The 27352-nt window shown below is 37.0% G+C and overlaps 1 protein-coding gene across 1 annotated transcript in view; it reads right to left on the bottom strand.

Annotated features, from left to right (window-relative positions):
• Positions 1-27352, bottom strand: part of IL1RAPL1 (interleukin 1 receptor accessory protein like 1) — a 1375176-nt gene that overhangs the window by 704557 nt on the left and 643267 nt on the right. The window lies entirely within an intron of this gene.

Below are 27352 nucleotides of genomic sequence, written 5' to 3'. Positions count from 1 at the left end.
GATACAAACAGGAGTGTACATGGAAGTATCAAAGTAAACTCCTGGTTTTATCTAACTACCCTTCTTTTTCCTTGCAGAAAGATTCTTATTTTTAATGATACAATGAAAAAAATAAATTTTATCTTACATATCATGCAGCATAAGGAACGAGAGAACATTTAGGAAGAGACCTGAAGGAAGAGGAAATGACCTCTTGTTATTTCAGAAGCAATCATTCTCTACTTTGGGTTCCAAATGCTAAAAGGTAATGAGAAGCCTTAAAAAACTGGCATTCTCAGCACTCAGTAAACTGGCCCTCGGAAATCTTCACAAGCCATAGTTTCATGGTTTAATGCTTTCTTCACTCTTCTGAAAGGTGGGAATCAGAGATGAATGCCCATCCTACTCACTCAAGTTCATTAACTTGGATATCCCCAGGATGCTCATCAAATATCTTTAATTATTTAGCTAAACTTTTTGTTGTTGTTGTTTCTATTTCTCAATTGTAGTTTTCTTTGTTATTCCTTTTAGGACTTATTTTTCCAGTGAAATAAAGTCCAATGAGAGAGAAGAATGTGATATTCCCAGTAAACAAGACATAGATTGGGGTACATTGAAGAGAGAATCGAATTAGCAGCTATTGGCAGTTTCTATATACAACTAGAGTCTACAGGTCTAAGTTTTGTTAGCTTATACATAATGTTCTGAATTATTATATGGGAAATCACTTTAACACTTCAAGTAAAGAGATATATAAAATGATGTGTAAAATTTCCTATATAACATTTTACATTACCAATTAGAAAATACTTTGATGTAAATTGTGTAATACATGGGAATTTCATTTATCTTTCTTTCTCACGCCTTTCCTTTATTTCACTGTTTTGGCAATTGGTACCTTAAATTCTACATACTTTTCAAAAATATCACTCAGCATTAATGAGGAAAATTAGGCCATTGGGGCTTTGTAATTATAACTAAAATGTTCTCTCATATTCATATAAGATTTTGACTTGCTCTCCACTTTTTCATACTCTGAAGCCCATTTTCCACTATTGTAATCTATAATTGCTATAAGAAATACATATTTTGATCTTCATTGTTCTGAATACAGAATGTGAGTCAGATTCATATATCGCTTAGTAATTGGAAAATGGTTAAATAACTGAGACTCTGAAGGAAAAAAAATTGAAAATAAAGTAACATAGAGTGCTATCAGTGTTAATGGGGTGTAAACAAGATACTATAATGGGTTATTGCATTTCTGGGTCACAACACCTTCTCCATAATCATTTAAGAATATTAATCAGGCAAAAACTATCAAATGATCTCAGTTTGATGTCAAAATATCTGTGAAAAATTTTTCTCTCCTGTTTCATGTTCACTATTACCAGATTCCTAATACAACAAAAATAATTCTAGCTCAATGTACAAATTCCCAGACAAAATAAGTTCTTAGAATTCATAATTTCCTCTAATCCCTTTAGTTTTTACTATTCTTTCTGAGTTGACCATACAATAAGATATAAAATGTAAAAGCTATAAAACTGTGTAAATTGAAAAGTAAATTTTTGTCCCACTCCAATCTCCCCAGCCGAGTTCCCCTCCCTAGAGACAATCCCTTAGCCAAACCCAAGTATAAACAGGCCAGAGGTATTCCATTATCACAATATGTGTATTCTTTCCCACAAGAAATACCGTACTATAACCGTTGTTTCGAATCCTCTACTTTTTCATTTAATGATACCTTTTCAACTTCTTTCCATACTAATAGATATAGAATAGTCTCTTTTTGTGAATGACGTATAACTTTCTTGACTAGTCCTCCATTGATGTATATGTCAGTAATTTCCAATCTTATGCAATTCAAAACACAATGGCTACAAACACACAGACACACAATGGCATGAATGTGTATGAATGAGCATGAGATGGCATGAATGACAATATTTGCAAGATACATTTGAGAATTGCCTAAAGAATATGCATCATTTTGTTCTTGATAGGTATTGCTGACTTGCCTGAATTTAGGCTATAACAATTACACTCCCATCAGCAGTGTACGAACACCTAATTCTCTATACCATTTTTTAACTTTGTTAATCCGACGGGTAAAATGTTTAATGTTAATTTATGTTTATTTTATTACAAATGAGGTTGAATATATTTTCATATATTTCAAAGTCAATTGAATTTCCTTTCCTATGAGCTGTCTATTCATATCATATGTGCATTTTTGCATTGAGTTGAACTTTTCTTATTGATTTGCAATAGCTTTTTATATTATCTTGTTCGTGATATAACTTGTATAACACTTTCTTTTTTCTTGTTTTTGAAATGGTGTCTCACTCTGTCGCCCAGGCTGTAGTGCAGTGGCATGATCTCGGTTCACTGCAGCCTCTGCCTCTGCCTCCCACGTTCAAGCAATTCTCGTGCCTCAGCCTCCCAAGTAGCTGGAACTACAGGCGTGCGCCACCACACTCAGCTAATTTTTCATATTTTTAGTAGGGAGGGGGTTTCGCTATGTTGGCCAGGCTGGTCTCAAACTACTGACCTCAAGCGACCCGTCTGCTTCAGCCTCCCAAAGTGCTGGGATTACTAGTGTGAGCCACCATGCCCAGCCAATACTTTCTATTTGTTTGTGTTTGTCTTTTTCTTTTGCTAACTTAGAGCAAATTGGAAACACCTTGAACTGTATTACTTCTTCAGACTCCACCATAGTTCTTCTACCTCTCCAAAAAGTTATCTACAATATAAAAGTATCCTCTCCAAGTTACAGAGAAAGTGTCAAGAACCCTAGTGTGTTCCACTAAATGTCTAAAATGCCAAAACACACAGGGCTTTCCTTCTCCTGTTTTTAATCTCCATGTCATCCCCACCACCAAATAATTATCCTTCCATGATGTCTAAATTAGACTCCAAAGAGTATATTTTGCATGCCTTCACTTTAATTAATTTATTAATTATTTATTTTTGAGACAGAGTCTAGCTCTGTCAACCAGGCTGGATTGCAGTGGCACGATCTTGGCTCACTGCAACCTCTGCCTTCTGGGTTCAAGCAATTCTCCTGCCTCAGCCTCCTGAGTAGCTGGGATTATAGGCACCCGCCACCACACCCAGCTAATTTTTGTAATTTTAGTAGAGACAGGGTTTCACTGTTGGCCAGGCTGGTCTTGAACTCCTGACCTCATGATCTGCCTGCATCAGCCTCCCAAAGTGCTGGGATTACAAGCATGAGCCACCGCACCTGGCCAATTCTGTTTTTTAACAAGCTCACTTTTTGCCACTATTGACCCTGTTTTTAATTTTTTTTTTTATTTCTCTGTCCGTGTTATTTCAGTATGGCTCTGTAGTGTCTTTAATATCTGTGTGACATGTCCCATGCCCAGATGAGCACAGAATCATTTGTCCTTGAGACAATAGGATTATATAAAAATTTTTCTTTTAATCACATGTATCCAATAAAAAACAGTAAGTAAATGAATAAACGTACCTCTTTTGTATAAGCCCTATTGTTTCATAATTTCTAATATCCAATATTTCTTGTGGTACAGATTTTAATTTTAAGGCACCCATATATGCTTTTAGAAAAATATATGTTACAGTAAATATCTAGGCATAGCCGACCAACTTGCAAAGCTAATTTGTGTGCTCCACATAAAACAGAATATATGACTTCAACTTAGATATGAATATATCATTGGTTGTAGAGCTGCTCTTTCCTGTTTCCCCTAACAAATTATTTTTTCACATCTTTGGGATAGGAGTATTTTCCTGTGTTTCACCTTACATTAAAACTAAACACTTTGTCAGATTAATTCAAGTATATGTCTACTGCTTGCTGAGCAAACAATAAGCATAAATATACACACAACAGCTTACCTACTACTCTCCCCCACCCCACCCACTCCCGAGGCCAAACTTTCAGAACTCTCAATCTTTGGGAACAGCTCTAGACTTCAAAACAATTATGGTTACAAAAGGAGGGCTGGAAACCTTACCTCATTGGGAAGAATGAAGCATCCCCATGAATCCAAGTAATAAACAACATAGAAGAGAGAACCCATAAAAAATAGTACCCAGTAAGCTATGATTATTTGATTTCCTACTTGAAAGCAAAAGTATTCTCTGATGGGTTGGTAATCTATATATAAACCAGCTTTTCACAGAAAATTTGTAGTAGCAACAGGGGATAGAAGAAAGTAAAAGGGAGGGAAACCGAAAGAAGAGGGAAAAAATTCCATGGCAATCATTCAAAGCAGCCATACTGGCTGTTACGAAAATCCCCTCATCAGCTGTCCAGGCAGCATGGTGGTAATTTGAAGTCATGACTAGAAGGATGATGAGAGGTAGATCAGCTATCAGGGGTGGGGTGGGTAAAGAGTCACCTGTACCTCATCACTGTGACCCCTAAAGGCCTAAGACTTTTCCACTGTTAGTGGGCATCAAGTTTGCATGTTGGTAAATAGGTTGCTGAGGTGGGGAAGACCTGGCAGAAGGCTAATGAACCACTTGGCAATCATCTCTTTTTTTCTGGAGGCATTGATTGCTAAAGGCATCTTGCACAAGGTTACATTTGTAAAAAAAAAAAAAAAAAAAAAAAAGAGAGCGATGAGAGATGACAACAAATCTGATTCTCAACTTGCATCTTGTATCTACACAAAAGCACCAGTAGATTACACTAACACCCAAAAGTACTACGGTGCAGAGTCATCAAGAGAAAAGGAAATTTATATTTGAATTATTTTATACTTTAAGACAGAAAGTATGCCTTTGAAGAATTCTATGAGGGCTAACATGTATATGAAGGTGTTTTTGTTTTGGTATCTGAGGATTGCCAGGTTTGATTCATCTAGTAAAGATGAAAGTTCCCTAACCTACGCAATACCATTCAGGACATAGGCATGGGCAAAGACTTCATGATGAAAACACCAAAAGCGATGGCAACAAAAGCCAAAATTGGCAAACGGGATCTAACTAAACGAAAAAGCTTCTGCACAGCAAAAGAAACAATCATCGAAGTGAAAGGCACCCTACAGAATGGGAGAAAATTTTTGCAATATATCCATCTGACAAAGGGCTAATATCCAGAATCTACAAAGAACTTAAACAAATTTACAAGAGAAAAACAAACAACTCCATCAAAAAGTGGGCAAAGGATATGAACAGATACTTCTCAAAAGAAGACATTTATGCAGCCAACAAACATATGAAAAAAAGCTCATCATCACTGGTCATTAGACAAATGCAAATCAAAACCACAATGAGATACCATCTCACGCCCGTTAGAATGGTGATCATTAAAAAGTCAGGAAACAACAGATGCTGGAGAGGATGTGGAGAAATAGGAATGCTTTTACACTGTTGGTGGGAGTGTAAATTAGTTCAACCATTGTGGAAGACAGTGTGGTGATTCCTCAAGGATCTAGAACCAGAAATATCATTTGACCCAGTAATCCCATTACTGGGTATATGCCCAGAGGATTATAAATCATTCTACTATAAAGACACATGCACATGTATGTTTATTGCAGCACTGTACACAATAGCAAAGACTTGGAACCAGCCCAAATGCCCATCAATGATAGACCAGATAAAGAAAATGTGGCACACATACACCATGGAATACTATGCAGCCATAAAAAAGGATGAGATCATGTCCTTCGCAGGGACATGGATGAAACTGGAAACCATCATTTTCAGCAAACTAACACAGGAACAGAAACCCAAACACCGCATGTTCTCACTCATAAGTGGGAGGTGAAGTATAAGAACACATGGACACAGGGAGGGGAACATCACACACCAGGGCCTGTCGGGGGGTGGGGGGCTAGGGGAGAGATAGCATTAAGAGAAATACCTAACATAGATGACGGGTGGATGGGTGCAGCAAACCTGCACGTTCTGCACATGTATCCCAGACTTAAAGTATAATTAAAAAAAAGGACTGAAAAAAAAGATGAAAGTTCTAGTGGTTTGAGGAACCTCAGTAATTGGAATACTCAGGTAACTAATTTGCCATGGAGCCTGCTTAGTGAAATTTTATTGCTTGCATAAATGCAGTGAATAAAACACATATTCCTCAATACATATACTGTAGATACAATTGCATATCAAATGCAAAAATAATCATCATTTAACAGTTTTGCAAATATGTTTATTTGCTGACTGTTAAACCTTGACTTCTGAAATGTTATGCCAGTTTTGATATGGGATGGAAAATGAGAAGCTTAATATTTAAAAGGCATAACATAAAATTTTTTAATCATTTCTGAGGTGAGCCGAATGCTCTGAATAGAGTAATTCTCCCATCAAAACGCTATTAACATTTAAGGAGAATCTATTCAATGAATTTAAAAATGCCAAGAACGAATACCTTTTCTTTTTCCAAATAGTTACTTTGTTCAAGTGCTTTGAGACTCAAGTTTTAAGGATCTAAAAGGCTCTGTGGAAAACTGTTTTCTAATTTATTTCTCTTTCTGTGTCAAAGATTCACCAGACAGATCCCTGAGATGTCATATTTCAGCGCAAAGTCACTCTTGCGTGGGTTTCTATGGCAGCCATTGCAAAAATTTTAATGCAGCTATCAACTTTCTGTTCCAGTGTTGACTGCATGCATCAGTGTCAGGAAGACTGTATTTGTCTTGACAAGTCTGCATCTGAATATAATACATATACAGTTATACCCCTAAGCTCTAAGTCACCTTAACACTAGAAACAAATAGATAACAGGGACACACATGGAATTACTCAATGTTTACATGTGTGGGGGAGAGGGAAAGGGAGGGGAGGAAAGCAGAGGGAGTAGAGCAGAAGAGAAGAGAGGAGGGAAACTCTTTCACAATTCAAGACCCTTTAGAGGTAGAGATGCAATCCTTCTCTTCCTATGAGTGTCACTCAAAAGGCATAAAGAGCTGAAATTATATTATTATTTGGTGAAACCCCTGGTGAAACTCAGTACAGTCCCTAAATGAGTGACTGAATTAAGGAAGGCTCCAGATCCTAGGTAGAGTGGATCTTCAGAGGTAGATGAGAGAAAAGATGTTAGAAAAATGAGAGATAAAATAGAAAAGCAGCAGGAAAGAGAAAAAGTAATCATTACTTTTGAAGTTAGAATCACAAGTTTAGAAAGTTGTGTAGCTTCGTTTCCATTCATTCCATCTGTTCTAAGAATGTAGGTGTGGGTTAAGGTATGGGAAAGTTGGTCCCGCCACAGGAGAACAAGAGAAAGTGATTTGAGAGGATGAAATTTCTTATTCTCACAGGTCCCAGAGAGAGGGTGACAGTATGCCATGCAGGGCCACAACACGGCACAACCCATGAGTGCTTGACCTAATAGGTGATGAGCAGAGAGAGCATGAGGACTTGTGATTGGTGCCAGTGAATTTCACCAGGCAATTTGAAAGCAAACCAAGCAAGGTGGGTGGCTGCGGAGCCAGATGCCAGCGGTTGGGTTTATTTTCAAGGGGTTTCAGCTGGTTTTGAATGTGGACTCAAAATTAGGACAATGAGAAGGATGTTGAAGCATCAAAGCATGAACGCAAAATGAAGGGTTCTTAACATATTCCTAATATGCTTTGCAATACTCTGCTCTTAAATTTCACTGGTGGGCAAAGCCTAAACAGAAAGACTGGAGATGAACTCCAGGATTTCTCCTCATTACCATATATGGGGAGATAATAAACCCCCCGGGGAACATGTAAGATCTGTGCAAAAAGAAGCCACAATGGATTCTGGCCATGCATTCAGCAATAAGCCTCCCAGCTGGGCCTGGAGAGGGGCCTCACATGTTCTTTTGATAGGATTGGGTTTTCCAATTTAAAGCAGAGTAGTAGAAATAAAATGAGGTTGTTATTCACACAGACCTAGATTTGAATACCAACTCTGTCACTTCCTTTGTAAGTATGGGTAAGTTGCTTACCTATTCACGTCTGTTTCATCATTTATAAAATGGAAAAATATGACTTGGCTTAATGACTGGGGTGAAAATTATGAGATAATATATGCAAGGTGCCTGGCACAAAGCCTGGCCCATATTAAATATGTACTATCTAAGAACTGTTGTTATTAATGCTATTCGTTATACTTTGAATTATACCATTTTATCACGCATACCAGCATTATCAATTACATTATCCTTGGTAGCCTTTATAACACCTGGTAAATCCCTGTACATATAATAGATGCTTAATCACTACATGTTGAATGAATGAGCCTCAAGTTATAAAATGTTATATATCTAAAGATCCATACAATTAAGTGGCTCATCTCATATGACTGTAATCATAATTGAGGTCCAACCTGGTAGTTTGATTTTTCTTGTAGCATATAAGTTCAGAGGCATTATAGCACAATTGGGAACACTGGATTTAGAGCCAAAGTGTCTATGTTCAAATGTCATCTTTAAATGGGGCATGGGCGCCCCTCCTGTAAAGTAGGAGTGTACGTAGAATTATTTCACAGAATTCTTGGGATGATTAGATGAGTTAATAAAACTATATTGAGTAAAACACCTACAAGACTGTTTAGCACATACAAAGCATCAATTAAGTACTATTATTAAAATTAGTGACTGATGTTAATATTGTCAACAGTTAACAGAAAAAAATCCTTTTTAATACTGTATGTAATCATATGCAATTCAAGTAGGAAAAGTTGAACCTTGCTGGTGGGAAAGAGTAAACACAGCCTCAGCTCTGACTCTGTAACTAACCGGCTTCTTGACCTTGAGTGAATCATGAAGACTCTCTGTTTGCAGGTCTGCATCAGTTAAATGTGGGTGTTGGGTAGACTGTGTCTCTGGGCCATCTTGTCCCTACTGCAATAGCATTCTCTGACTTTTACTGCACCTTGTGGGATCGTTTATCTTCCCCTGGGAGTGCAGTTTCAGTTCTACAAAAGCAGTTGGGGAAAAAAAATGTTATATAGAGAACTACACTTTGCTGTCAATTTTCTAGTATCAAGTCTATTCCATATACAATAAGGCAGAACTATAGTAAAACATCCTGATGCTATTTCTTTTTAAGGCCCCTTCATAGTTACCATTTCCATTGGAATTGAACTCAGAAAACAGTAAAGTAGCAAGGAGATGTGCATAAAAGCCCTTTTTAGCTCTCAGCGATTGAGTAAGCTTTCTGTTTCCAACAATTGTGGTAGCAAGATTTTTGTCATATCACATCTCCCTGCTGTATTTCCTTTTTTTTGCTCACACCCCCTCTTTTTTCCAGGAGCCACCACAGATGATGTTAGGCATGTGGTGGCCATGTAAAACTGGGATTATAACATCACAGAAGCTGTGCATGATCCAGGACTTCAGTGATAATTCGTCTTAAACTCATTTTTAAATGAGAGAAATGAGGCAAAAAGCTATCCTTTAACTTGTTTAAAAGGATGCAATAATTAGAGATAGAGCCAGGACCAGAAACCAAGTTTCTGGTATCCCAACTCACCATTTTTATCATTGTATCATGGTGCCTTTGTGTGAAGAACTGCTTACTTAGTTCAGCCCGAAAGGGAGTTACCAAAATCCATTTCTTTCATTCACTATATAGTATATTTGCCTTAAGAATATGGTCCTGTATTGTATGACTCTATTAGTTTCAGTTTGCAGAGCAATCATCCAAACTATTGCAACTCTTAACCCCAAAATGTAAAATGTTCCTGTACTGCACATAAAGTTTCACGGACACTATAAATTCTGGATGAGAGTGATCGAGAGCTTGCTCATAATCCCTGAAATTTTGGAATTTAGAATTGACCCGAAGAAAATAGTACCATTTGACAGAATATTTAAAAAATAATTGTTTTCTTCACTTGTCAAGGAAACATTAGCAATGGTTAGTGGCTCACAGGAAAATGTTTGGAGACGTTAGCAATTTTTTGCCTTTACTCTTTTTAAAATCTGGAGTATCATTCTGGAATGTGCTTCATGTATTAGTGTCACAAACCATTACTTTTGGTTGAGAAAAATTCCATGATCTTATCATCAAATTCCATAAATCATATATGCAGTTGGAAAAAAAGCACTTGGACAAAAACAATTGTTTTTACAAACAATTTGTAGGCCTCAAATGGATTCAAAGTACACAGTATATAATCAGGTTGATTTCCTTTCATTTTATAGGTTAAAAACCTACTGCCAAAGTTGAAAATTAAAATGTCCATAATCTAAAATAGTGATGCTTGCTTTCATGTGCAAACCTAGGTATAAATATATTTATAAGGCCGGGCGAGGTGGCTCACGCCTGTAATCCCAGCACTTTGGGAGGCCGAGAAGGGCGGATCACCTGAGGACAGGAGTTCAAGACCAGCCTGGCCAACATGATGAAACCCCGTCTCTACTAAAAATACAAAAATTAGCTGGGCGAGGTGGCGTGCACCTATAATCCCAGCTACTAGGGAGGCTGAGGCAGGAAAATCGCTTGAACCTGGGAGACGGAGGTTGCAGTGAGCGGAGATCATGCCACTGCACTCCAGCCTGGACAACAGAGTGAGACTCTGCCTCAAAAAAAAAAAAAAAAAATATATATATATATATATGTACCTATATACTACTATGTGGTAGGCAGAAGAATGCCTCCCCCAACAAAAAGATCCATGTCCTAATCCCCAGAACCTGTTAATATTTTAGGCTACATAGTAAAGGGGGCAATAAGGTTGCAGATGGAATTACTGTTGTTAATCAACTGACCTTAAAGGAAGACTAGCCTAGATTATCCAGGTGGATCCAATTTAATAATAACCATCCCTAAGTGGAAGAAGGAAGCAGAAGAGTCAGAGAGGCAGATATGGCTACTGAAGAAGGATGAGAAAGATGCAATGTTACTGACTTTAAAGATTGAACAAAGGTGCCATAAGTCATGGGAATGTGGTAAGCCTCTAGAACATGGGTGTCCAATCTTTTGGCTTCCCTTGGCCACATTAGAAGAAGAATTGTCTTGGGCCACACATAAAATACACTAACACTAATGATAGCTGATGAGCTAAAAAAATTGCAAAAAAAAAATCTCACCATGTTTTAAGAAAGTTTACAAATTTGTGTTGAGCCTCATTCAAAGGCATCTTGGGCTGCATGCAGCCCGCAGGCCACATGTTGGACAAACTTGCTCTAGAAGTTGGAAAAGGCAAAGGAAACTGATTCTCTCCTAGAGCCTCCAGAATGAAATACAGTCCTGCTGAGACCTTGATCAGTAAGACCTGTGTCAGTATGATAATAAAATTATGTTGTTTTAAGCCACTAAGCCTTTGGTAATTTACAACTGCAGCAATAAAAATCTAATGCACACTACTTATTTTTAACTTGCCATTTGATTAACTGGAAATTGAATGTGGTATGATATCCAAAAAGATCTCCATTTAAAAAATATCATATTTTTAAAAATAATGTAATTTAGTTGTAACAGTTTTCTATCACATAAGAAAGCAGTACTTAAAGCAAGGAAGACATGTATTGCACTTTTTGCAACAAAGATTAGACTACCCAAGATAAATTCCACATACATTAGTATTGAGTGAGTCAGACTATAAATTTTAACACAGACCATGGAGAAAAATGTTTTATTATCAATATTTTCATTTTTTTTAGATTGGAAGGCATATATGGTATCTAAAAGTTATTTTTAAAGGTTGTCATCTTTTTAAAGAAAGCTTTTTAAAATATAGAGAAATATGAAAAAGATAATTTAAAATCATATTTCTTGAAATCCTCTTTCAGTGATAACTTGCAAAACTAATTCAGTAGATATTAAGAGATCATTGATAAGGAAAAGAGGTGATTATCCATTTCTTTGTTTGTTTTGAAAATAAAGTTCTAGGCCATATTCCAATAAAACTCTACCTCTAAAGACAGCCACATCGGCCTCTGACATCTCTAACATTTTATTCATGTCCACACCTACCTTCTACAATTGACAGTGTACCTGAAACAGGTCCAGTGCTTACTACAGGTAACTTTAGGTTTGTGATAAACAATTGTAAGTCACTGAATATATAACTAAAATAATATTTCTGTCCTCCCAGACATAATGGATGACCAAATTGGGTCTTGGTGATCTCTACTGGCTAGAAGGAAATTGAGGCAAGTTAGAAGCAAAGGAGCCATGTGAGGGGCTGCTGTTATGTTGGATGAGAGAGTGATTCCCAGATTCAGATGTAATCGAGTAAACAGTAAAGCAAGAATGAGATTAGAAATGGCATATGAGATTGAGGGAAAGCAATGTCACATGATGACAAAAATGTATCAATGTGACTCTAGGTAACAGGTATATGGAGCCAAAATTATAATAATCAATAGGTAATAAAGGAAGAACAAATAAGAAGTCTGGATAATATGATTAAAGATGTTGAAAACATTGTAGCTAACTAAAACCATCAACCAAAATCATCCACTCTCATTTCTTAAACATTCACTGCATGGTGTAACAATTCCAGGTGATATTTAGATAGCCAGATAATCTACCTTCTCCCACATATGAGGAAACACTAACAGAGAGGAAAGAAAGGCTATTTATAAACTCTATCATCATCATTCAGCTTGAGAATAACAGAAGCAGGTGTGTAGGTCTTTCTCAATAGTCATGAGCAATAGAGATCTACCATACTGAGAAAACACAGCTTGCTGCCAAATCCGGTGCACTGTGCGTTTGCACTCTTTTCCATTCTCAACAATAGGGAAGGCGCCTCATCACAGCGATTGACTTCATTCAGCTGTTCTCATTTCGTTTCCTCCACAGTCTCCCCATAAATTTCTATTGTGCCAACGTGCAGATAATTGATTACATTCTTTTTTAGTTTGTCTTTGAAACTTGCAATCAAGTTATTTTATGCAATTAAAAAGGCATGATTATTTTTTCTTTCATAATACCTCTCCTTACACCTCTCCTCCTCCCACACTCTTGTCATCCCCTGCCCTACCTCCTTCAGAGTTCCTCCTCTGCTAGTTTTGAATGTCATACACTTAATGTGTGTACTCTATTGAAGCAGCATTGCCCAGTGGCAGTCAGACACATTTGTTTCACAATTACTAACAACCATAAAACATGAAGTCAGAGGTAATGTCTGTAAAGACACGTCACTACGCAAAGTAGTAGTATTCAGGGCCCTTAATATGCAAACACTACGGGCATCAAATAAGAACCTGCCTTAAGTGGGTAACATGCAATTCAAACACATGGAATATACATTAATAAAAACTACTTATCGATGTGTACATTGTGAGGATGTGCCATGTGCAAAGCATACAGTGATGCACACTGTTTTATAACTGCAATACACACTGGGGTCCCATGTTGACATATCAAGGTATATTCACATGAAGGCTTACAGCATTTCATAGCTAAGGGCACTAACTATGCTTGCAGCTGTTTAATGATTGGGTGCGGTATCTAATTAACGTTGTTTTCCCATTAGCAGAGCCTAGGGTATCTACAAACTTAAATGCAAGATTAATGAGTACTTGCAAGATTGGCAGGACTCTATCTGGTAGGGCTACTGATGGTTTATTAAATAAGCAGCAATTCTAATTAGGTTATGTTCGTTTTGACAGTTTCTGCAAACTGACATTTCCATTTGCTTAGTTTCTTGGAACAACCCATCATGCAGATATATTACTTGTTGAAACCTCATAAAAACCCTGTTTTTCTCTGGGCTGTGAGCATGAATTTGTAACGAACTTGGCTCTAGGTGAAAGGCAAGTTCTCACCCATTACTGCAAGGAATGGTTTGATTTTACTGAAGGCCAATTTAACAATATCAGTGCAATACAGATGTCCTCATTACTAATATTGGATATATAAGGTATTGCAGTTGTGACCCTGAAATGGAAAAATATTAAGAAAAAGAAGGAATGGGGCCAGGCGCGGTGGCTCATGCCTGTAATCCCAGCACTTTGGGAGGCCAAGGTGGGCAGATCATGAAGTCAGGAGATCGAGACCATCCTGGCTAACACGGTGAAACCCCGTCTCTACTAAAAATACAAAAAAAAAAAAAAATTAGCCAGGCGTGGTGGGCGCCTGTAGTCCCAGCTACTCGGGAGGCTGAGGCAGGAGAATGGTGTGAACCCAGGAGGCGGAGCTTGCAGTGAGCAGAGATCGCACCACTGTACTCCAGCCTGGGTGACAGAGCAAGACTCCATCTCAAAAAAAAAAAAAAAAAAAAAGGGAGAGAAAAAAAAAGAAAAAGAAGGAATGGAAGAATACAGCCTAAGACGGCTTGATATTTGCTGCTTACACCTACAGTTTATCTTTTTAGGTGGAAGTCAGTGATGGCTAGCACAAAGTACAGCCAGTCAACGCTAACCAGAAGAGAGCTCAATTTTCTTGCTAAAGATCTCACAGCATGGTCGGTCAGTCCCCCAGTCCAACGTAAGTGTGACTTTAGTAACATTAATCACATCCTCATTCAATAAGGTCATAAAGAAGTTGTTCACTTTTAAGTCTGTGAACTGAAGTGGTGTTTGAATATCTTTAAACAGGGACAAATATAATTTTATTTCAATTAAGACTTCTGATTACTTTTCCATGAAGTATTAGTATGTCTCCATGCAGAAGCATGATTTATTAGACTATAGCAACCCAAACAGTGGAGAAATTAGGAAGTCAACTGTATTCTCTATAAAATTGTTGACAAATGATTTGACCGATATTTCCATTGATGTGTGTGCTTGTTTGATGCTGCTTAAACACATCAATAGAGTACAGAAATCTTGCTGCTCGACATTATGTTCAATGAGGCATCAGGGCTGATTCATCAATTGACTTTCAAATGGAATCTGATAAAAAAGTGGCTGGCTGTGGCACAGATTCAGCCATACCTCCGGGAGAAAAGAGTGCACCAGTTTTAACATCAACATCAGTTCATTAACTCAAAGGCTGCCTAGCACATGTACTTCCTTATGCTATAGCATTTGGGATACTTTAACTAAATGGGTGATGTAAGAATCACTATATTTGCCTTTTTATGAATTGCTTTTATGATCTGTTCAATGCAAGAAACAAGACTCATTTGATGAAATTTTGCAAGTTGTTTTTTTAAAATCAGTTTTCCAATGTCAGCGTTTCTTACATAATTTGTTAACTCTCACCATTAAAACACACACATACCCTCACACAAATGACACAGGAATAGTGCTTGTTACATATATAACAACCATGGAAGGTTTTTATATACTTACTTATACCTTTTTTTTAAAGGATGAATTTAAGGTAACTTACCTAAATATAGCAGGAAAACATAAATTAGAAATTTGTAACGAGAAAAAAGGAAATAGACAGAGACAGGGAACAAGGTCTGAACTAGAGTCAGTACAGATTGTCTCAACTAGAAGCTAATACAAAGAGAAAAGCCTGGTCAGATAAAAACAATAACAACCGTTGATTGTTCAGTACCAACACAACTATTTCAAATATTAAGAAAAGTTTTCCATGGGTCTTCATAATGTTATGAAAGACATCCATTATATTGTCCCTGCAGTAAGTGACCTCAGTGGCCAATATTTGGTTATTGTTCAATGTGACTGACTAATGCAGGGATTGACTCAATACAAACTCGAGAACTATGTATTCAAATTAGCCCCATTCCTCAGATAACCAAACTGAGAACGCGAAGAAACTTGCTCAAGGTCATTTAGCAGGGGATGCGTAGAAGTGGACACTTTAAAAGTATCCATGCATCTCACTCTCCATCATGCTGCAACGGCAGGAAACACAAGGGTGCCAGCTTCATAAGGCTGGAGGACAGGAAGGAAAGGTAGATAGTAAAGGGCCTTAAATGTTATAATCATAAATAATACTTGTTGATCTATTGCATAGGCCAGGCACTGTGAAAATATGTTAAATGCATTGTCTTATTTTAATATTCAATACAGTCTTGAGTGGTAAAAGTTATTCATGTTTTATAAATTGGAAAACTGAAGCTTAGTAAAGTCATACATCTTCCAAGAGATCACAAAGCTAGGAAATATTAGAGCTGAAATCTAAACCCAAGGTTTTACTCTAGAACCTGTATGCTGAAGCATTTTATTATATACCTTTCCTCTTCTTGTATCTGGAGGATATCTCTGTAGGCAAGGGACCAGCAAAGGTTTTGATGTATGTGTAGGAGGACAGATGATATTTATTCATTCAGTCCATCAGTCAATATTTATAGCATGCATAAATGTTAGCGTTCTTCTAGAGATACAGCTTTGAACAAAACAAATCCCCTATCTCATGGAGGTTACATTATAGTCTGTTTATAAGGAAGATTACTTTGGCTGTCTTATGTAGGATAAGGAAGATGACTTTGGCTGTGTTATGTAGGATTTCATGGAGACGGATGAGCTAAGAGAGCTTCATTTGAAGGTTACCGCACTGATCCAAAGCAAAAGATAATGAGGACATTTATTGTTATTTATTGCTGCATAACAAATAACCACAAATTTAGTGGCTTACTTTATAAATATGTGCAACCATTATATATCCATAAAAATTAAAAATTAAAAAATAATGCTTAAAACAACCTGAATTTATTATTTCACAGTTTTTGTGGGTCAGGAGTCCAAGTGCGGTTTAACTGGGTCCCGTGCTCTGAGTCTCACGAAGCAGTATTGAGGTGCCAGCCACGCTGCATTTATTTATGGAGCTTGGGTCCTCTTCCAAGCTCATGTGGTTGTTGGCAGCATTCATTTCCTTGTGGTTATAGATCTCTGTTCTTGCTAGTTGTCAGACAAGAGCCACTCTTTGCTCCTAGAGGCCACTTGAAATTCATGGCCACATGGCCCTCTCACGGGTCCGCTTACAACATGGCTGCTTACTTTGTCAAGGAGTACTTCATTTCTAGCAGGAGAATTTATCTCTTCAGGAAGAGCCCAGTTCCTAGTTTAGGGGCTTTCACCTGATAAAGTCAGGCCCACCCAGAATAATCTTCCTTTGATTAGCTCAAAATCAACTGACTTGCAGCCTAAATTATATACACAAAATTATCTTCCATTTTGCTGTATAACGTAACCTAGTCGGGGGTGTGGTATCCATCATATTCATAGTCTCATACACACTCAAGGGAAGGGGATTCTACTGGGTGTGTACAACAGGGAGGCAAGAAACTCTGAGGGTCTTATTTTGGCTCCCTGCTTACCACAGGACCTGACCTCATAATCCTCATTTTGCAAAGTATCCTGATGAATGATGCCAGATAGGTTTTAGAGGTAGAACCAACAGGAAATTGGGGGAAGGAGATAAGAAAAAAAGAAAGATTAAATAAGACTATAATCTTTTATTCTTAAGAAAATTAAAGGTAAACCCCTTTAACTGAAATACACAATACAAAAACAGTGCAAAGATAACTAATTTGATTTGGGCCATGTTGAGGTGCCAGAAGAATATCAGGAAGTGATGTCCAGCAGGATCCTGGAGAAGAGAAGAAAAGATGTAGCGCTGGGGGAAGAAAACCTGGAAGTTACTTGAATAGCAGAGTCAGGTATAAATAGACGAGATTTCTAGGAGCTTGAGTACAGGGGAAGGAGGGATGACCCAGCATAAGAATGTTAAGTTGTGATAGAGTATCTTCAATTTAATTTAAAATATCAAACTTTTAAAATGCTTCTTTCGGCCAGGCACGGTGGCTCACACCTGTAATTTCAGCACTTTGGGAGGCCAAGGCCGGTGGATCACTTGAGGTCAGGAGTTCAAGACCAGCCTGGCCAACATGGTGAAACCCTGTCTCTGTTAAAAATATAAAAATTAGCTGGGTGCGGTGGCGGGTGCCTGTAATCCCAGCTCCAAGGGAGGCCGAGACAGGAGAATCACTTGACCCCGGAGGTGGAGGTTGCAGTGAGCCAAGATTGGGCCACTGCATTCCAGCTTGGGCGACAGAGCAAGACACTTGTCTCAAAAAAATAAAAAAGTAAAAAAAAAAATAAAATAAAATGCTTCTTTTGACAATACACTTAAATTAAAATGTGGGCCTGGAAAAGTTAGTATCTTGGGTATCTTGCTCTCCTACAATCTTTTTTCTTCTCTCTAGCTATAACAGACAAACACTGTTGCTCAAATGTGTAACTCACCTTTATTATATTATAAAAGAAACATGTTAGGCAATCAGGAGGATGCTCGTCTGAGAGATGACTGTCAGATGATTGTAAATGTAAGTAGCATGATGTTGATTTTTGGCAATGCCCTAATCTGCCCAAGGCATTTGTTACGAACTGTTAAAAACTTCCAGAGTATATAAAAAATAGTAATGTATCTAGACTATAATTCTTTCACACTATTTCTGCATTCTCTAATTGCATAAACTACTATTTAAGTCCTAAAATCTCTTTTACATTCAAATCCAAGGAACATATAGTAGGCATTAAAAAATATGTTTTAGCTACTAGCATATATTTATGTCCCTAAAAATATAATGTGTGTTTTATTTTATGGTAAAATCATGTCTTATCATCTCTGTATCCATGTTTCATTTAAATGAGTAGAACTACTTAAAGTACAGACTCATTTATAAAATAAGAAATTATTTTTTTAAAACAAAAAGAACAAAAACAAAATTCACTAACATTTAATATATATTTAATGTAATATATTCAAAGTATATATCTACACTTAATTTCATTTATATTTAAATCTGTAATCTGATAAAACCATAAAGCCGACATTAAGACAAGATGCAACAGGCCTATATCCTTATCCACTAGATGGCTCTCTTATAATTCTAACTTATTATCTTGTTGTTCTAAGGAAAACTAAGAATTCACTCAAAGTATACTATGCCCTATCTTATCATTTGCTATGAATGCCATCCATAGCAACACCATTGAACCAAATGGAGAAAAACTCGAACTTTATGGTAAATCAGAAGTATGGCTTGTGAACCTTTATTGTTTAGCAGAGTTAGAAAATGACAGCTTTGTATGGTATACAGCAGTATTTCTAAACATGAGATCAGTAGATTCACACTGGGGGAGTCACCTACTGACTAACAATGTGTAGTTTGGGTTTCCATCTCACATCTCCTGAATCAGAATCACCTGGGGTAGGTGTAAACTAGGACTCTGTATAGTTACCAACTTTATGCACAAAGTTTGAGAATGCAGACCATGTCCAATGTCAATTAAGAAGAAACCCAGGGGAAGTATTATCCTGAAATGAATGCAAATTTCAATGTAAAGTTAGATAAGCCACCTACAGAAACAACCTCAAAGATTAAAGGAAAGAGATGTAAGAACAACCAACAGACACCACAAGGCTTTGTTGTAAATAAAACCAATTTTATGGTTTCACTCAGTCCTTAATTTGCCAAAATGTTCAACCTAAAACCAATATACAAGCTTCAGCGAACTCAGCGGGGTGGGTGCTTTTTATCAGAACCGGTTGCAAACTGCTGAGCAATATGGGATAAAAGCATTTGCACGGCTATAGTCTCACCCACAGAGATGATGTTTCTCATTTTGAAGGTCAGGCCATACATCACTGGCCCAATGTCAGAAAACATGCATCGCCTCCACCTACACTGTGCCAGGTCAGTAAGAATATAAACAAAAGCAACTGCACAGAGCAGCCACCCTCTCAATAGCTCCATCCTCCTCAACCATCCTATCTGCAAACATGAAGCCAAAGAGAAGAATCCAGGTAGTGAAATTCAAGTCTGTTGCTTAAGACCAGAAATCCTAATATCTTGTAGCAGCAGATTCTGTTTTTTTTCTGATGAATACAGGACAGACTTAACTTATAATACTAGATTACTTACAACAGCTCTCTTAAAAATGTCCCTGGGGCTTTGCCTATGTCTATTTCAGACTACCATGAGTTAGAGGCTCTCAGAGACTCCTGCTACCAGAGGTCTCACATATACGCTACAGGGCCCTCATCACAGAAAATTCAAATTCCAGCTTCAGTCACATGTATTGCCTGTGGGGGATCACTAATAAAATAGGTGGTTGAAGAATGACCTGACCTAGTTGTAGGTCACTTCTTATTAACAATTTATTATGAATCACTTCATCAAATTAACTTGTGGTCATTTCATGGCTTTAGAAAGAAACTTTGGTAGGCCTAGAGATCCAGGAGAGAATGGGATGTGGGCTTTCAAGTTTTCAGTAGTATAAACGATTGTAGGAAGGGATGGGGAGATGAAACAGGCTGACAAAAAGCGCTGGTTGCCTGAGAGACAACAAGGTTTTTTTTTTTGTTGTTTTTTTTTTTTTTTTTTTTTTTTTGGTAAAGGGACCATAATGATAGAGCATCTACAGGGGTCACAATAAAGTGAGTGGACATGGGCAAAGGTTTTGATACTGTGGGGAGCAGATGCCTGAGAATGCTGAAACCACATCACCTAATTAACAGTACTCATTTTTCTACAGAATTCAAAATAAACTTTCAAACAATATGAAGCTTCAGTATGTCCTAAAGCTCCTAATTTAATACTTCTATATAATACAGTCAACTCCAAATCCTTTTGCACATGTTTTCTCGTTTTTAACAGCTGGCGTCATCCCATTTCTTTAATACAGACTTACAGTGTATAGACATGCTTTGAAATCCATAAATGAGGCTGTCTTTATTTGAAATGAAGGCCTACCCTCTCAAAGACATTATAGCCAATAACTTCACAACAAATCAATCTCATGCAGACTAACTAGGTGAGTTATATGTCCATTATAAATTTCTTGTGATGGGTTGAGTCATTTAGCACGAAGGCTAAAAGGCTTAGAGCAACAATACAATGTTATACTCAATGCCACGTCAGCCAGTGGCCATGGATGCTCAGTAAATAGCAGTGTGCTGTGACTGATCATGTATCACACAGTTTGCAAGTACTGAAGATATAATAAGCTAAGTCAAGAAACAAAGGGAGTTTGGATTGTTTTTCTTACATTAACATGAAATACCGCAGATCACTTTAATATATATTCTGAAAGCATGAGCAAGGGTGGCTAATTAAAAAATATATATTTGATAATTCAGAACATCTTCCTCAACAAGCAGAGCTGTTTTGTGCTGAGAAATTTATGCTGGCATTGCATGCGAGGCATAAACTTTCATGACAGCAGGCAGTGTGAACGGAACCAATCTGATTGAGAAACAGATCCAGAAATATCCAAAGGAGAATTACATAGCCACCTTTCTCTCCACACCTTCCATGAGATGAACTTTCAAGTTTCCTGTACAAAAAAGGAAAGTTGCTTTTCTTCTTTCCATAAAGTGGTATAGCAACTTTAGTGGTGGAAATACATTTGAGATAGAATGAATGTTATTCAAAAGCTTAGACAAATCGCAGGTACTATTTCTCAAGGTACACTTTAGAGAGTTTTTTTAAAAAAATTATCATACAGAATGGGTTAAGACCAATAATTTCTTTCATGAAAATTCAAAATGTAATTTTCTGCAGAAAATTTAAGGCTAAAGCAGTGTTTCCAACACTTTTCAATTTTGGAAATTAGCATCATAAAAAGAGAACAAAGACTGACATTGGGTTTCTAATTTTTTGTTTCACCAAAACAAAAATACAAACAATGAAAGGGAAACAATGCCAATGAAACAGTAGGCTAACTGAAATATAATAAAGAACACTTCTTTAAAAGGAGAAATTTAATTTTATGAAAAAATGTATTGTATGTTGCTTATTTTTCTCATTCTGCCTCAAACTCATGCATGCCCTATCTTCCCTGGAACTTGTCCTTGGATGGGCCTTTAGAAACCCAGAGTTGAATATATGTAACCTCACAGCTCTTACTAAAGAAGCCAGTAATTGCAGCCCACCTCTATTGGCCACCACCCACGCACATCCAGAGTGGGCTGAGAAGTGCCTTGGAGCAGAGCAGGAAAGAAGTCCTTGAAATTTGGTGATCTTCAGGCAAGGCAACAAGGCAGATAGGGAATACGGATGATAGTGAAACAAAACAAATTGCATCACAAAAACACAGGCAGCAAAAGCCAGTCCATGGAAGACTACAGAACAAACTATTTAGCTTCCTCAACACATATACTGTTTAAATAAAAGAAAAAGATAAAGGAAGAAACCTATAGATTAAAAGAAAATTAATAGATTTTAAAAATTAGGCAAAACTGGCCGGGCGCGGTGGCTCACGCCTGTAATCCCAGCACTTTGGGAGGATGAGGCGGGTGGATCATGAGGTCAGGAGTTTGAGACCAGCCTGGCTAACATGGTGAAACCGCGTCTCTACTAAAAATACAAAAATTAGCCAGGTGTGGTGGCACGCATCTGTAATCCCAGCTACTCGGGAGGCTGAGGCAGGAGAATCGTTTGAACCCAGAAGGCGGAGGTTGCAGTGAGCCGAGATCGCATCACTGCACTCCAGCCTGGGTAACAGGGTGAGACTCTGTCACACACAAACGCACGGACACACACAAATTAGGCAAAACTAAACTACAGTGTTTAGGGATGCATATTTGAGTGACAAAACTATGAGGAAAAGTAAGGATGCCATTCCAAAAAATAAAATCATCATAATGGTCACAGTTGTGTGTGTGTGTGTGTGTGTGTGTGTGCGCGCGTGTGTGTCCGGAGATGGTTATAAGAAGGCACGTGGAAAGTTTCTGGAATGGCTCGCAAGGTTCTAGCTTCTGACATCAAGGATAGTAATAAAAGCATTTGCCTTCATTAGTAATAAGAGTGTTCATTACCTGTAAATTTGTTTTGTAAATATTTTCAGTATTTGTATTATTACCTATAAAAATAAAATATATTTTTTAAGTGAAGAGTTTGGAGTCAGACAACCTGGCTTAAACCAAAACTCTGGCACTTACAATTTATGTAAAATGGGGATGTTGACGATCTCTATAGTACCCATTAAAAACAATGTAATCATGAAGATGAATAGATGTAAAGGTTATAGAAACTATTTCCACATAGGAAATCCTTCATGGGTGTTAGCTATTATTATAGGAAATGGTTCTCTGTCTAGGAAGTAAGCAGTGGTAGATGCAAAGTGCTGCAAATGTATGAAGGACTTAGCAATATTCTGCACCATAATTTATTTTTTATTCATATTTCAAATTAAATTATTCATTCCAGAGAGTGCTTATTTTATGTCAAAAAAGTGATACAAGTTTACAATGAAAATCAATGGGAAATGGAATTCTGTTGATTATTACTTTGCATCCAAATTTATCGGAACTCATCCATTTTATTAACCAAGGCAGATCAAAGAAGTAGCTCTATGTGTTAAAAAGGAGACTGTCAAATTAAAAAGTCTTAGTCTGATTGAACCTCTCCTGACTGCAAATTAAAATATGAGGGATTTTTTGTTTGAATTCTTAAATTTAGATTAGGCTTTGAAAGGATTAAAAACTTCATTCATGAAAAGCTGGTCTTTAAAAACAATAACATTCTACAACTTTTCTTTTTAGCTTTTTTTTTTTTGAAAAGGAGGCAAAGCTTTCTTAATACTACTAATTAATTATTATTCTTTAGTTTTAATTAATCATTGTGTTTTTTGACCTTTGGATTGTGTTACCATTATACACTGCTAGTTTTAGCAATTTTTAAAGCTCATTTTTTGGGTTCATTTCAGATCTAGTTTCTATGCCAAATATGCTAATGATTGCATTTTAGAATGTTGATTATTCTAATAAAAACACTCTAAATTACCACATTAAATTTAATAGGATAAAAGCCAGTGTCCACGCAGGTGATTCAAATGTCTTGAAACTCCTATGACTAACATTAAAAAAAAAAATCTTCCATTCCTATGCAATTAGGAATATTAGTTTATAATAATGTCTTTTGGAGAATTCAATTTGTTTTAAGTCCCTGGAATGTTATTATTCTGTCTTTAATGATTTGCTACAGTTTTGGCATATCCATTCTATTTTAGCTCATTATTTGAGAACTTTATCAGGTAATAAGTATTTGTAGTATTAAATTGCATTTTTTGCACTGTCACTGACCAAAATTGATTACAGTTTTTTTTTCATCTGTTAAAAATGGACGAATCAGCCAGTACAGTGGCTCACGTCTGTAATCCCTGCACTTTAAGAGGCCGAGGCATGTGGATCGCCTGAGGTCAGGAGTTCAAGACCAGCCTGGCCAACGTGATGAAACCCCGTCTCTACTAAAAATACAAAAAAAATTAGCCAGATGTGGTGGCGGGCACTGTAATCCCAGCTACTCGGGAGGCTGAGGAAGGAAAATTTCTTGAACCCAGGAGGCGGAGGTTGCAGTGAGCCGAGATTGTGCCACTGCACTCCAAGAGCAAAACACCATCTCAAAAAAAAAAAAAAAAAAGAAAGAAAGAAAAAAATGATGAAGCAACCTGTTTGCTAGGGGCTTAATGAGAATAATTAAAACAAAATACAACTGTGGAACATCATTATAACACTACTTTTCTCATAGTGAAATAAGTTAAACATCAAATGTGTCCTGAATTCTGGGACATAACTTATTCCAAATTTCATCTCATCAGGAGAGACTCAGATGTTCTGAGTAGGCCTCTAGAAGTATGAATAGATATCATTCTATAAATATTGTACACAACAACTTTTATTATCCATCTAGACAGACAATGGTATTGACCATTTCAAATACACACTTCTATATACAGTACACTGTATAAGCTAGAAAATGCGTTAACATGAATCATCAATATGGAATCTTTCCTATCAGTGTAACAGTGCAGACCTGTGGTTTGCAGACCAATGGCATTGACACCACCTGGGAGTTTGTAGAAATACTGACTGACCACAATGGCCTTAATGTTCCCCCCTCCCAACTTTAGACAAGCTTCTTTCTGACTATAGATAGGCCTATTACCTCCTTTTTTGTAGAGCAATTACTTTGGAAAATTTGCAATTGTAAATTCCTTCTCTGCCCCTTTCAGATGTAAACCTTCTACAACCTAGGAAATTCTTTCTCAAGGACCTGGGCGCCAATCCTTTGAAATGTAATCATCAAGAAAGATAGGGCCCTACTTCCCAGTCTCTATAGGAGTGTAGGAGCCTAACTTTGATAAGGTACCATTAGCAAACACAGGTGGTCTAATCATATTAACCAGCCCAGTCACAGTCTCCATCCTGCCTATGTCCTCCAGTACTTTTCCATTAGCTCACCCCAGCATTTAAAAATCCTTTCACCTTTTGCTTCAGTGGAAGGGTTGAGATGAAACTCTCTCCTATTGCAATAGTCCTCAATAAAGTCTACTTTACCTGTTTAACCGATCTGTTCAATTTTTCTTTTACAAGACTCTCAGCCTTATGTCTGAATCTGAATTTGCAGTTTAACAAGACCCTCAGGTGTTTCCAGTGCCCAATAAAGGTTGTGATGCACTGCTTTGGACAATAATATTGATCACTCTCTGCTGGTACTTAATAGTGCACAGGTCAAGATAAAACAGACTTGGAACGTGGAACATTACAATGTTAGATAAGCACGGATGTCTAACATGGAAATGTCAGATAAGCACCAGGTAGTTCAATGGCATAATAATAAAAATATTCCCATTTCAATTATTTGAGTATTTCTTATTGTCTTTAAGTGCTCTTTCTGGGTATGTTCTAAAATAGTCTATGCTCCATTTGTCACTTACTGTTTTCAGTTGAAAAATTAAGTCAATGCTTTAAAGAAGACAAGCATGAAAGAATCTGTCCTGCCAGTAATGGAGAGCATAACACTAAGGATGCACCACTACAACTACACAACCTGTGTCTACTAGGTGCTGAAGTCACTGTGTTGGCTAACCACAAAGGAGGGAGAATCGATTTTGGTCATGCAGGCAACAATCACACCATTCTGATTTTCTGTGTGAGGGCATATGCAATGATTACTTTAAAATAAATCACATAGGGGTCTCTCATTTTCTCACAAAAAAGTTTTAACTTTAATATTCAGTCATTTTTATGTTGTTTGGCATATGATAACTTGCCTTTACAGTAGACTAAAAATGCTCTTTAGTTATAAATAAACAATAAAACTAAGACATTTAAAGTTCCCTAACAGCTCACATTTGTTCTATGACTAAGCCCAAAAAATGTCATAGCAGAATAATACTTTTTGAAATGTTATAAAAAAGTGAAAGTAAACATGATACAACTATATATTCAAATGTATTTTTTATATGATGGGCAAAATTTACCGCATTGAGGATGCTGTTGCCTGAGATGATGATGATTACTATTATTATAAAGGAATAGATAGAAAGAGAGAACAAGAGTCTTCATTACTCTTATCCGAATAAAAACTATACAAACAAGTGCAACCCAATACTCAAGCAACTTTTGTCTACTTTTGGGGAATTAGATCTTAATCTATAAGATTTTGAGGGCCAGGACAAAAGTCATCTTTTTTTTTTACTTTTCCATCACATAGCCAGTCTGAATGTTTGTACACATAGGCTAAAATAAATGCTTGGAGCCGGTAGTCAGAAAGTAAATCTCTAAAATTTAAACCTAGTGACTTTGGAAATGTTAATACTGACAACATAGCATGAGTTTAAAGAGTACCACCTTACTAAATGCTAAAGGTGTTCTCAAAATCACCATCTGAAATTCTGTCCGTATCTCGGGGCTTTGTTTCATTTCAATTTAATTAGATGCATATTAATTTAGTCCCTATTGAATCAATCTGGGAGGTTATCATTCTGAAACAAAACCTGTTCTAATGGTGTAAACATTTTACATGGAAAACAAGTGAACAATAATATGCAAGGTATTACAATATAGTCCTGAGGATCTTAACATTGTGTGTGCGTAGAGGAGAGAGAGATGGACTCCTTTGGCATTTGGTGATTATGGATGCCTTTCTGGAATGTTTATATATGCACAAAATAAAACTTCATTGAATTATGATGAAAACCAGTTATATTGAAAGGCAATAATCAAAACATAATAGTCTGGGTGCAGTGGCTCACACTTGTAATCCCAGCGCTTTGGGAGGATGAGGCGGGTGGATCATGAGGTCAGGAGATCGAGACCAGCCTGACCAACATGATGAAACCCCATCTCTACTAAAAATACAAAAATTAGCCGGGTGTGGTGGCATGCACCTGTAACCCCACCTACTCAGGAGGCTAAGGCAGGAAAATCTCTTGAACCCGGGAGGCGGAAGTTGCAGTGAGCCGAGATCGCACCATTGCACTCCAGCCTGGGTGACAGAGTGAGACTCCATCTCAAAAAAAAAAAAAAAAAAAAAGTAATAAAATGAATTTGCAATATAGTAACATGTAATTCTTTACTGACACTTACATGACAGGAGATAGTGGCAGGCCTAATTTTGGAGTGACAATGAATGCAAATAATATCTGAGAAACCTACAAAAACCATAATATAATAAGAAAATATTTGTAACTTCAAGTGATAAAGTAACAGTTTCTTTCAATAGCCACTAATTAGTGTGGCTAGTATTTCCAACTGAAGCAAATACTAAATTTCAGTTAGACATAAGTGAA

The sequence above is a fragment of the Gorilla gorilla genome, chromosome X (assembly GCF_029281585.2).
Source record: "Gorilla gorilla gorilla isolate KB3781 chromosome X, NHGRI_mGorGor1-v2.1_pri, whole genome shotgun sequence".
NCBI classification, from domain to species: domain Eukaryota; kingdom Metazoa; phylum Chordata; class Mammalia; order Primates; family Hominidae; genus Gorilla; species Gorilla gorilla.
Note: the sequence above shows the minus strand (reverse complement) of the source record. Positions and strands in the feature narration are given on the sequence as shown.